Raw genomic sequence first — 13,211 nt, forward strand, 5'->3', positions numbered from 1 at the left:
CAAACCCTTTGAAGAAGATGGATTGCAGCTGAAGGCTCCATAGGACAGCAGAGGAACTCCAAAGACAAAGGACATAATATATCTTGGGACCTCTATGGCCCCACCCACCTTCTGATCCTCCCTACACTACTGTAGCTGATGCGATCTTGAAAGCGCCACCTCCTGGCAGGAAGCCAACCATCGCAAAACCAGTGCGCCTTAATAAAAATACAAAGGACCCTGTCAGAGTCCTCTTCACTCCCCTGCTGCCTCCATCAGAGCAGGTGCATGACTGAGAAATCTGAAGATGGATCACATCACAGGACTCTGCAGACACTCCCCAGTACCAGACCAGAGCCCAGTAGCTGTGCTAGGTGACTAGATTCAGAAGAGAAATAACAAGCACTGCAGTTTAGCTCTCAGGAAGCCTTACTTCTAGGGAAAAGGGGAGAGCAGCACATTAAGGGAGTACCCCATGGGACAAAATAATCTGAACAGCAGCCCTTCAGTCCCAGATTTTCTCTCTGATATAGTCTACCCAAATGAGAAGGAACCAGAAAAACAATTCTAATAATATGACAAAACAAGGTTCTTTAACACCCCCAAAAGATCACACTAGCTCACCAGCAATGGGTCCAAACCAAGATGAAATCTCTGAAGTGCCAGAAAAAGAATTTAGAAGGTCGACTATTAAGCCAATCAAGGTGGCACCAGAGAAAGATGAAGTCCAACTTAAAGAAATAAAAAAAAGATACAGAATATAATGGGAAAATGTCCAGCGAAATAGCATAAATAAAAAGCAATCATAACTCTGGAAATGAAGGACAAACTTAGAGAACTGTAAAATGCATTAGAAAGTCTCAACAAGGGAATTGAACAAGTAGAAGAAAGAACTTCAGAGCCAGAGGACAAGGCTTTCAAGTTAATCCAATCCAACAAAGACAAAGAAAAAAGAATTAAAAAAAAAAAAAATCAAGGATTCCAAGAAGTTTGGGATTATGTTAAATGACTAAACCTAAGAATGATTGGTGTTCCAGAGGAAGAAGGGAAAACTACAAGTTTGGAAAACATATTTGAAGGAATAGAGGAAAACTTCCCCAGCCTTGCTAGAGATCTAGACATCCAAATAGAAGCAGCTCAAAAAATGCCTGGGAAATTTGTCACAAAAAGATCATGAGATTAAATCATCCCTGCAACACTTTATCATGGTGGACTATCTTTTTCATATGCTGTTGGATTCAGTTAACTAGTATTTTGTTGAGGATTTTTCCATATATGTTCATCAGGGATATTGGTCTGTAGTTTTGTTGTTGTCGTTCTGTCTTGTCCTGATTTTGGTGTTAGGGTGATACTGGCCTAGGCACATAGTCATCAGGTTATCTAAAGTCAAGATGAAGGAAAAAAATCATAAGAGCTGTGAGGCAAAAGCATCAGGTAATCTCTAAAGGAAAACCTATCATATTTCTCAGCAAAAACACTACAAACTAGAAGGGATTGGGGTCCTATCTTTAGCCTCCTTAAACAAAACAATTACCAGCCAAGAATTTTGTATCCAATGTAACTAAGATTCATAAATGAAGAAAAGATAGTCTTTTTCAGACAAACAAATGCTGAGAGAACACTACCAAGCCAGCACACAAGAACTGCTAAAAGGAGCTCTAAATCTTGAAACAAATCCTCAAAATACACCAAAATAGAATCTCCTTAAAGCATAAATCTCACAGAACCTATAAAACAACACAATGAAAAAAAAAAAAACAAGGTATTCAGGCAACAAATAGCATGATGAATAGAATAATACCTTCTATCTCAATACCCTCAAAATCATACAAATACATGGAAATTAAATAACCTGCTCCTGAATGATCACTGGGTCAACAATGGTATCAAGATGGAAATTTTAAAACTCTTTGTACTGCATGATAACAGCGACACAACCTATCAAAACATTTGGGATACAGCAAAGGCAGTGCTAAGAGGAAAGTTCATAGCATTAAATGCCTACATCAAAAAGCATGAAAGAGCACAGATAAACAATCCAAGGTCACACTTCAAGGAGCAAGAGAAACAAGAACAAACCAATCCCAAACCCAGCAGAAGAAAATAAATAATCAAGACCAGAGCAGAACTAAATGAAATTGAAACAGACAACACAATAAAAATTAAATGAAACAAAAATCTGGTTCTTCGAAAAGATAAATCAAATTGATAGACCATTAGTGATATTAACCAAGAAAAGAAGACAGAAAAGGGCTTGTATTTCAAATAAGCCCAATTAGAAATATAAGGGGAGATATTACAACTGACACCACAGAAATGCAAAAGATCATTCAAGGCTACTAGGAACATCTTTATGTGCATAAACTAGAAAACCTAGAGAAGATGAATAAATTCCTGGAAATATACAACCCTCCTAGATTAAACCAGGAAGAAATAGAAACTCTGAACAGACAAATAGCAAGCAGTGAGATTAAAATGGTAATTAAAAAGTTGCCAACAAAAAAGGTCCAGGACCAGACAGATTCACAGCTGAATTCTGTCAATCAGATATTCAAAGAAGAATTGGTACCAATCCTATTGAGAGTATTCCAAACATGGAGAAAGAGGGAATCCTCCCTAAATCATTCGATGAAGCCGGTATCACCCTAATACCAAAATCAGGAAAATATATAACAAAAAAACTACAGACAAATATCCCTGATGAACATAGATGCAAAAATCCTCAACAAAATACTAGTTAACTGAATCCAACAGCGTATGAAAAAGATAGTCCATCATGACCAAGTGGGTTTTACAGCAGGGACACAGGGATGGTTTAACATCCACCCAAGAGACACAGAAAAAGCATTTGACAAAATCCAGTGTCCCTTTATGGTTAAAACCCTCAGAAAAATCGGCATAGAAGGGACATACCCTAAGGTAATAAAAGCTATCTATGACAAACCCACAGCCAACATTATAATGAAGTGGGACAAATTGAAAGCACTTCCCATGAGAACTGGAACAAGACAAGGATGCCCACTTTCACCACTTCTATTCAACATAGTACTGGAAATCCTAGCCAGAGCAATCATACAAGAGAAAGAAATAAAGGGCATCCAAATCAGTAAAGAGGAAGTCAAACTGTCTCTGTTTGCCGATGACATAATTGTATACCTAGAAAACCCTAAAGACTCATCCAAAAAGCTCCTAGAAGTGGTAAATGAATTTAACAAAGCTTCAGGGTACAAAATTAATGTACACAGTACAAATCAGTAGCCCTGCTATACCCCAGTAGCGACCAAGATGAGAATCAAATTAAGAACTCAACCCACTTTACAGTAGCTGCAAAAACAAACAAACAAAACAAAACAAACAAACAAACAAAAACTTGGGAATATACTTAACCAAGGAGGCGAAAGACCTCTACAAGGAAAACTGCAAAATACTGCTGAAAGAAATCATGGATGACATAAACAAATGAAAACATATTTTATGCTCATGGGTGGGTAGAATCAGTATTGTGAAAATGACCATACTGCAAAAAGCAACCTACAAATTCCGTGCAATTCCTATCAAAATACCACCATCATTCTTCACAGATCTAGGAACAAAAAATCCTAAAATTCATATGGAACCAAAAAAAGAGCCTGCATAGCCAAAGCAAGACTAAGCAAAAAGAACAAATCTGGAGGCATTACATTACCTGACTTCAAACTATACTATAAGGCCAGAGTCACCAAAACAGCATGGTACTGGTATGAAAACACGCATATAGATCAATGCAGCAGAAAAGAGAACACAGAAATAAAGCCAAGTACTTACAGTTCTCTAATCTTTGACAAAGCAAACAAAAACATAAAGTGGGGAAAGAACACCTTATTCAACAAAGGGTGCTGGGATAATTGGCAAGCCACATGTAGAAGAATGCAACTGGATCTTCATCTCTCACCTTATATAAAAATCAACTCAAAATGGATTGAAGACTGAAATCTAAGACCTGAAACCATAAAAATTCTAGAAGATCACACTGGAGAAACCCTTCTAGACATAAGTTCATGACCAAGAACCCAAAAGCAAACACAACAAAAACAAAGATAAATAGATGGGACTTAATTAAACTAAAAAGCTTCTGCACAGCAAAAGAAATAATCAGCAGAGTAAACAGACAATCCACAGAGTGGGAGAAAATCTTCACAATCCATACATCTGACAAAGGACTAATATCCAGAATCTACAAAGAACTCAAACAAATCAGCAAGAAAAAGAACAACAGTCCCATCAAAAAGTGGGTTAAGGACATGAATAGACAATTTTCAAAAGAAGATATACAAATGGCCAACAAACATATGAAAAAATGCTCAACATTACTAATTATCAGGGAAATGCAAATCAAAACCACAATGTCATCCTTACGCCTGCAAGAAAGGCCATAATCAAAAAATCATAAAAAATCATAAAATAATAGATGTTGGCGTGGATGTGGTGAAAAGGGAACATTTCTACACTGTTTGTAAGAATGTAAACTAGTACAACCACTATGGAAAACAATGTGGCAATTCCTTAAAGAACTAAAGTAGATCTACTATTTGATCCAGCAATCCCACTACCCAGAGGAAAAGAAGTCATTATACAAAAAAGATACTTGCACACGTATGTTTATAGCAGCACAATTTGTAATTGCAAAAATATGGAACCAGCTCAAATGTCCATCAGTCAACAAGTGGATAAAGAAGATGTGGTATATATATGCCATAGAATACTACTCAGCCATAGAAATGCTCAGCATTTTCAGCAACCTGGATGGAAGGGCAGGCCATTATTCTGAGTGAAGTAACTCAGGAATGGAAAACCAAATATTGTATGTTCTCACTCACAAGTGGGAGCTAAGCTATGAGGACGCAAAGACATAAGAATGATACAATGGAATTTGGGGATTTGGGGGAAAGAGTGGGAGGGGGTGATAAAAAACTACACATTGGGTACAGTGTACACTGCTCAGGTAATGGGTGCACCAAAATCTCAGAAATCACCACTAACGAACTTATTCATGTAATCAAACACTATCTGTTCCCCCAATGCCTTTTGAAATAAAAGAAAAAAGAAACCAGAGAAACTAAAAACAGAAGTAACAGGAAATGAAAAATAAAAAGCCCCAACATATCAATAATTACATCAAATGTAAATGATGTGATGACTGATTAAGAAACAAATTGGCAGAGTGTATGAGAAAACATGACTCAATAATATGTTGTCAAAAAGAAATTCACCTCAAATTAATGATACAGGTAGGTTGAAAGTAAAAGAATAGAAAAAGATATTGCATGCAATATCAACAAAAGAGAGCAGGAGTAGCTATGTTGATAGCAAAGAAGGTAGACTTTAGAGAAAATAAAATAACCAAAGACAGAGAGGGAAATTACAGTTATAAAAGGGTTAATCCAACAAGAAAACATGGCAATCCTAAATGTGCATGTACCAAACAAAAGAGCTGCAAAAACATGTGAAATAAGAACTAAAAGGAGAAACACACACATCCACAATTATATTTGGAGATTTCAATACCTTCTTCTCAACAATTGATAGAACAACTAGAGAAAAAATTAGCAAAAACATAAAAGAACTCAACAACACCATCAACTGACAGGATCTCTAACATTTGTAGAACACTGTGCCCAGCAATAGCATAATACATACGGTTCTAGTGCCCACAGAACATATAGCCACATAGATCATATTCTGGCCTATTAAAATAAAAACTTAGTAAATAAAACATTGAAATAATACAGGATTTTTTTTTTGAAGCACAATGGAATCAAACTAGAAATCAATAACAGAAAGATAGTGTGAAAATGTCTAAGTACTCAGAAATTGAACAACATACTCTCAGATAATCCTTGGATCAAAGAGGAAGCTACCAGGGAAAATTTAAACAAAACCCAAAAACAATGAACTGAATGAAATGAAAATACAACATATTAAAATTTGTGTGATGCAGCTAAATAACTAACAGGCAAATATATAAACACAAAATGCTTCCTTTAGAAATGAGGAAATGTCTCCTAATAATCTAAGCTCTCACTTCAGAAGCTAGAAAAAAAAGAACAAAATAAAGCCAAAGCATGTAAAAATAAGGAAATAATAAAGAGCAGAAATGAATAAAAGTGAGGACAGAAAAAAAATAGAGAAAAATCAAATAAACCAAAAGCTGGTTCTTTGAAAAAAACAATGAATAGATTTTTTTCGAATAAACAATTGAATAATCAATAAAAATGATTCAAAAAGATGAAATAAAGATCAATAAAATTGACACATCTCTGACAAGACTGACAAGGGAAGAGACAAATTACCAATATCAATCAATATCAATCTATAGAAAATCAATCAATACCAATCAAAGAGTAGATATCACTACAGACTGCAGATATCAAAATGAAAATAAAAGAATATTACAAACAGTCCTATACACATAAACTTGACAACTAAGATGAAATAGACCAATTCTTTGAAATGTACCAGCTATAGTGATTCACCCAATATTAATCAGATAATTTGAATAGCTCTGTAACTATTAAGAAACTGACCTTTTTAAAAACAATCAATCAACTTACGTTTTTAGATCAGGTTTATGTTCATAGCAAAATTGAGTAGCAAGTACAGAGAGTTCATATATTTACTGTCCCATAACACATCCACAGCCTCCTCTGCTATCATCATCTCCTCCCCTCACCCACCAAAATAGTACGTCTGTTACAATCAATGAACCTACATTGAGACATCGTTATTACTCAAAGTCCATACGTCATATTAAAATTCACTCTTGGTATTCTACATATATGGATCTTGACAAATGTGTAATGACGTATATGCACCATTCCATTACCATAGAAAATAGTTTCACTGCTCTAAAAATTTTGTACTCCACCTATTCAATATTTCCCCCCGCCAGCAACAACTCTCTCCATTGTTTTGCCTTTTCCAGAATGCTGTGTAGTTGAAATCATACAGTATGTAGCCCTTTCAGATTGGCTTCTTTCACTTGGTAATATGCATCATTTTGTCTCTTCCATGTCTTTTCATGGCTTGATAGCTCATTTCTTTTTAACGCTGCATGATATTACATTGTATAGATGTACCACAGTTTATTTATCCTTTCACCTACCGAAGGACATCTCTGTTTCCAAATTTTGGCAAGTATGAATAAACCTGGTATAAACATCTGTGGGCAGATTTTTGTATAGACAAAATGTTTAATTCATTTGGGTAAATACCAGAGAACGTGATTGTTGGATTGTATAGTAAGACTATGTTTAGCTTTGTAAGAAACTGCCATATTGTCTTCCGATTTTGTGCTTTGTTGTATTTCCACCAGCAATGAATGAGAGTTCCCATTGCTCCATATCCTTGCCAGTATTTGCTGTTGTCAGTATTTTGGATTCTGGCCAAATTACTGATTACTTGTATCCCATTGTTGTTTGAATTTGCAATTCCCTAATGACATATGGTGTTGAGCATGTTTTCATATGCATATTTGCTGTTTGTATACATTCTTTGGTGAGGTGTCTGTTCAGAGTTTTTGCCCCCTTTTTGAGTGGGTTGTTTGTTCTCTTATTATTGAATTTTAAGAGGTTCTTTTTGTTTGTGTGTGTATTTTTGATGCATGTCATTTATCAGCTGTCACTGTCTGTGGCTTGTATTTTTATATTCTTCACAGTGTTATTTGCAGAGCAGAAGTTTCAAATTTTAATGAAATCAATTTTATAAATCTTTTCTTTCGTGGATTTTGCTTTTGGTGTTATATCTAAAAAGTCACTGCCAAACCCAGTCACCTAGATTTTCTATTATGTTTATTCTAAAATGTGTACAGTTTTGCTCATCCATTTTGAGTTAGCTTTTGTTTAAGCTAAAACAGTGTGTTAGAGTGTAAGATCTCTGTCTAGATTCATTTTGTGTGTGTCTCTGGTTGTTTTTCCAGCATAATTTGTTGAAAAGACTGCCCTTTCTCCGTTGAATTGCCTTTGATCCCCTTTGCCAAAGATCAGTTGAATATATTTCCAACTATTTCCATTGAATTTATTTCTGAGTTCTGTATTTCATTTTATTCATTTGCTTGCCTGTTATTTCACTGATATCATACCATCTTGACTGCTGTAATTTTTAGTAAATTTTGAAGTTGGATAGTGTCAATTCTCTTTGTTTTTTTCTTCTATATTGTATAGGCTATTCTGCATCTTTTCCCTCTCCATATAAATTTTATTATTTATTTATTTTTGAGATGGAGGGTAACTCATATTGCCCAGGCTGGAGTGCAATGGCATGATCTTGGCTCACTGCAACCTCCACCTCCTGGGTTCAAGTAATTCTCCTGCCTCAGCCTCCTGAGTAGCTGGGATTATAGGCAGTCACCACCATGCCCGGCTAATTTTTTTTGTATTTTTAGTAGAGACGGGGTTTCACTATGTTGGCCAGGCTGTTCTCAAACTCCTGACCTCAGGTGATCCACCCGCCTCAGCCTCCCAAAGTGCTAGGATCACAGACGTGAGCCACCACTCCTGGCCTCCAAATAAACTTTAGAATCAGTTTTGTCTATTTCTGCAAAATAACTTGCTGCCATTAAATCTATACATAAAGTATAGTTAGGAAGAACTAGCATCTTAACAATATCAAGTCTTTCTATCCATGGACATGGAATATCTCTCCATTTATTTAGTATTCTTTGATTTCTTTCATCAAAACTTTGTAGTTTTTCTCATATAGATATTACTAGTATTATGTTAAATTTATACCTAAGAATTTCATTTTTGGTGCTAATATAAATGGTGACTTTTTAATCTCCATTCCAATTATTCTTTGAAATGTAGGACAATACTTTTTTGAATTTTGTATATTAACTTTGTATCTTGCTGTAATCATTTATTAGTTCCAGGAATATTGTGGTTGTGGTTATTCTTGGAAGTCTTCTACATAAACAATCATATAATCTGTGAACAAACAGAGTTCTATTTCTTCCTTTCCTAATCAGTTTATCTTCATTCTGTTTTTAAAATCTTATTGCAAGCATTACTTAGGACTTCCAGTACAATGGTAAATAGGAGTTGTAAAAGAAAGACATCTTTGTCTTTTTCTAATCTTAGAAGAAAAGCATCTAGTTTCTCACCATTAAGTATGATATTAGCTGTAGGCTTTTTGAATATGTTCTTTATCAAGCTGGGGAAGTTCATCTCTCTCTATTCCTCCTCATTTGTGAGTTTTGTTTTGTTTTGTTGTTTTACAGAGTCTCGCTCTGTCACCCAGGCTAGAGAGCAGTGGCACGATCTCAGCTCACTGCAACCTCCACCTCCCAGGTTCAGGCAATTCTCCTGTCTCAGTCTCCCGAGTAGCTGGGACTACAGGCACATGCCACCATGCCTAGCTAATTTTTGTAGTTTTAGTAGATATGGGGTTTCATCATATTGGTCTGGCTGGTCTTGAACTCCTAACCTCAGGTGATCCAGCTGCCTCAGCCTCCCAAAGTGCTGGGATTACAGGAGTGAGCCACCGCACCAGGCCTGCTGAGCATTTTTAATTGTGTTGTAATATATATGCTTTTTCTACATTGTTGGATTCTATTTGCTAATATTTGGTTGAGGATTTTGCATCTATGTTCATGTAAGATATTGATCTATAGCTTTTCTTTCTTGTGATGTCTTTTGTTGTTTTGGTTATGATGATAATGTTGTCCACATAGAATGAGTAGGAAGTATTCCTTCTGCTTCTATTTTAGGGAAGAGATTATAGAAATCTTTTCTTTCTCAAATATTTGGTAGAACTCATCTATTAAACCACCTGGACCTGGTACTTTCTGTTTGGAAAAGTTATTAATTATTAATTCCATTTTTAAAACAGATATAGGCCTATTTAGACTTTTCTCCTTGTGTGAGTTTTTTTGTTTGTTTGTTTGTTTTGAGATGGCGTCTCGCTCTGTTGCCCAGGCTGGAGTGCAGTGGTGCAATCTTGATCTCAGCTCACTGCAACCTCTGCCTCCCAGGTTCAAGAGATTCTTGTGCCTCAGCCTCCCAGGTAGCTGGGATTACAGGTGCCTGACATCCCGCCTGGCTGATATTTGTATTTTTAGTAGAGATGGGGTTTCACCATGCTAGCCAGGCTGATCTCGAACTCCTGACCTCAATTGATCCACCCGCCTCTGCCTCCCAAAGTGCTGGGATTACAGGCTCACTGCCTGGATGTGTGAGTTTTGATAGATTATATCTTCATGTACTTGGTCCATTCTATCTAAGTTAAATAGAGTTGTTCATAATATTCCTTTATTATCATGTTAGTGTCCATAGGCTCTATAGTGATGATCCATCTTTCATTTCTGATATTATTCATTCATATTATTCATTGCTGATATGTTTTTTGTGGTTAACCTGGTTAGAGTCTTACCAATTTTATCGATCTTTTAAAAAAATCAGCTTTGATTTTATCAATTTTCTCTATTTTTTCCTGTTTTCAATTTCACTAATTTCTGCTCTAATTATTATTTCTTTTATTATTTTTACTTTAAATCTAATTTGCTCTTCTTTTACTAATTCCCCATGGTAAAAGTTTAGATTATTGAATTTAGATCTTTCTTTTTTCTGATAATGAATTTAATACTATAAATTTCCCCCAATAACTACTTTTGCTTCATTCTATGAATTTTGATAAGTTGTGTTTTTATTTTCATTTAGTTCAAAATAATTTAACATTTTTCTTCAGGCTTCTTTGACCCATGTATTATTTATAATTTGTTTAATCATCAAATATTTTGGGATTTTCTCCAATCTTTCAAGTGAGAATCTGGTACGTCTCCTAGAAGTAAAACTCATGAGAATGTGGGGGCCCACTAAGCTGGGTTCTAGAAGCTTAGCTCTCAAGCTGATCTATGGTCAGTCTCAATCAGTCAGCTACCTTTAAGTTTTCTTAGAAGGTTCTGGCAAGGGAAGTAAGGTGATTTCAGCTGTAAATTTCAATACTCATCTGTCACTCTAATTTTCAAAGTGACAGTTTGTCCTGTGGCTTCAATTCCCTGAAGGATCTAAGAAGAGTTGCTGATTTTCAGGTTGTTTGGTGTTTTCATTGGTTTGTTTACTGAGATGGGAATAACAACTTTCAAGCTCTTTACATGTTGCACTAGTAACCAAAAGTCAGGAAATTGAATTTTTCAACTAAAAATTCCCAAGAAAGAAATCTCCAGACACACATGGTTTCATTGAAGATTGTTTTCCAAACATTTAAATAATATTTAAAATGAATTCTATATGATCTCTTTCCAAATATAGAAGAGGAAGGAACACATCTCCACTCATTTATAAAGCTTCTATTACCCTAATACCAAAGCCAGAAAGACAATTTAAAAAAGGGAAAACTAAAGATCAACATCCCCCTTTAATGTAGATACAAAAATTCTTAACAAACCCTTAGCAAATAGAATTTATCAGTATAGAAAAAAATTCTAAATCATGAGCAAGTGGGACTTATTCCAAGGATGCTAGGTTGGTTCAATATTCAAAAATTATTTAATGTAATCCACCATATTAACAGGCTGAAGGAAAAAAATCACATAATCATACCAATTGGTACAGAAAAAGCATCTGACAAAAATCAACAGCTTTTCATGATTAAAAAAAAAATTACAGAAAACTAAGACTAGAAGGAACTTTCTCTATTGGAGAAAGACCACGTACCAAAAAAAAAAAAAAAAAAAAAACCCTTACATTATACTTAATGGTTAGTTGAATAATAATAATAACACTGAATAGTTTCCCTCTAAGTTTGGGAATAAGGTGAGAATATCCGCTCTTACTTTTATTCAACATAGTAAGGAAGTCCTAGCCATTACAATAAGGTAATAAAAGGAAATAAAATGTATACAAATCAAAAAGGAGGTAAAAATGTTCCTATTTGCATATATGATTATCTAAACAGAAAATCCCAAGAAGTACATGAAAAAATTCTAGAACTAGTAAGTGCATTTATTAAGGACACAGAAAGATGAACAACATACAAAAATCAATTTTATTTCTTTATACTATTAATTCACATGGATGCTGAAACTTAAAATATAGTGTTATTTATAATCATGAAAAAAAGAAAAAGAAATAGGCATAAATGTCATAAAACGTGTATAGGACTTGTATGCTAAAAACAACAAAATATTGATGATAGAATTCAGAGAAGCTCTAATTAAATCAAGGGACATACTAAGTTTATGGATTGGAGGATTCAACATAGTAAAGATGCCTATTCTCTCCAAATTGATTTATTGGCTAAATGTAATTTCTATCAAAATCTCAGCAAGGTTTTTGAAAAAATAAATATATACATAGATATAAATGTTTCTAAAATGTATAAGGAAAGGCAAAGAAACTAGAAGACCTGAAACAATTTTGAGGAGGATGAATGAACTGGAGGAATCGGCCTACTCAACTTCAAGACATACAGTAACAAAACTCTATGGTATTGATGGAGAGATACACACATAGTTTGATGGAATCAAATAGAGAAATCCAGAAATAGACCAACACAAATATACCCAACTGATTTTGGATAAACATGCAAAAGAATTGAATAGAGGGCTGGGCTCAGTGGCCCATACCTATAATTTCAACAACTTGGGAGGCTGAGGCTGGAGGACTGCTTGAGCCCAGGAGTTTGAGGCTGCAGTGAGCTGTGACAGAGTGAGACCCTGTCTCTAAAAAAAATTCAATAGAGGGAGGATAGCCTTTTTGATAAATGGTGCTGGATAAAGTAGGCACCCATTTAAAAAAAACATGGAATCTTGACTTAAACCTCTCATTTATACAAGAAAATAAGTTGGAATGGATGATAGTTATAAATGTAAAACTAAAACTTTTAGAAAAAAATATCATAGGAAAACATCTTGGGGATGGAAAACTTTTTTGTTTTTTTGAGGCAAAGTCTCACTCTGTCACCCAGGCTGGAGTGTGGTGGTGATCGAGCTTGCTGCAGCCTTGATCAAGCAATCCTCCATCCTCAACCTTCTAAATAGTCAGGACTACAGGCTCTGTCTACCATGCCTGGCTCAGGATATAGAGTCTGGCAAAGAGTTCTTCAACTTAACATCAAAGACACAAATCATAAAGGAAAAATTGATAAATTAGACTTAATAAAAAGATAAAACTTAAATGTGGCACATATGCACCATGGAATACTATGCAGCCATAAAAAAGAATGAGTTAATGTCCTTTGCAGGGACATGGATGGAGCTG

The sequence above is a fragment of the Macaca thibetana genome, chromosome 7, assembly GCF_024542745.1.
Source record: "Macaca thibetana thibetana isolate TM-01 chromosome 7, ASM2454274v1, whole genome shotgun sequence".
NCBI lineage: Eukaryota > Metazoa > Chordata > Mammalia > Primates > Cercopithecidae > Macaca > Macaca thibetana.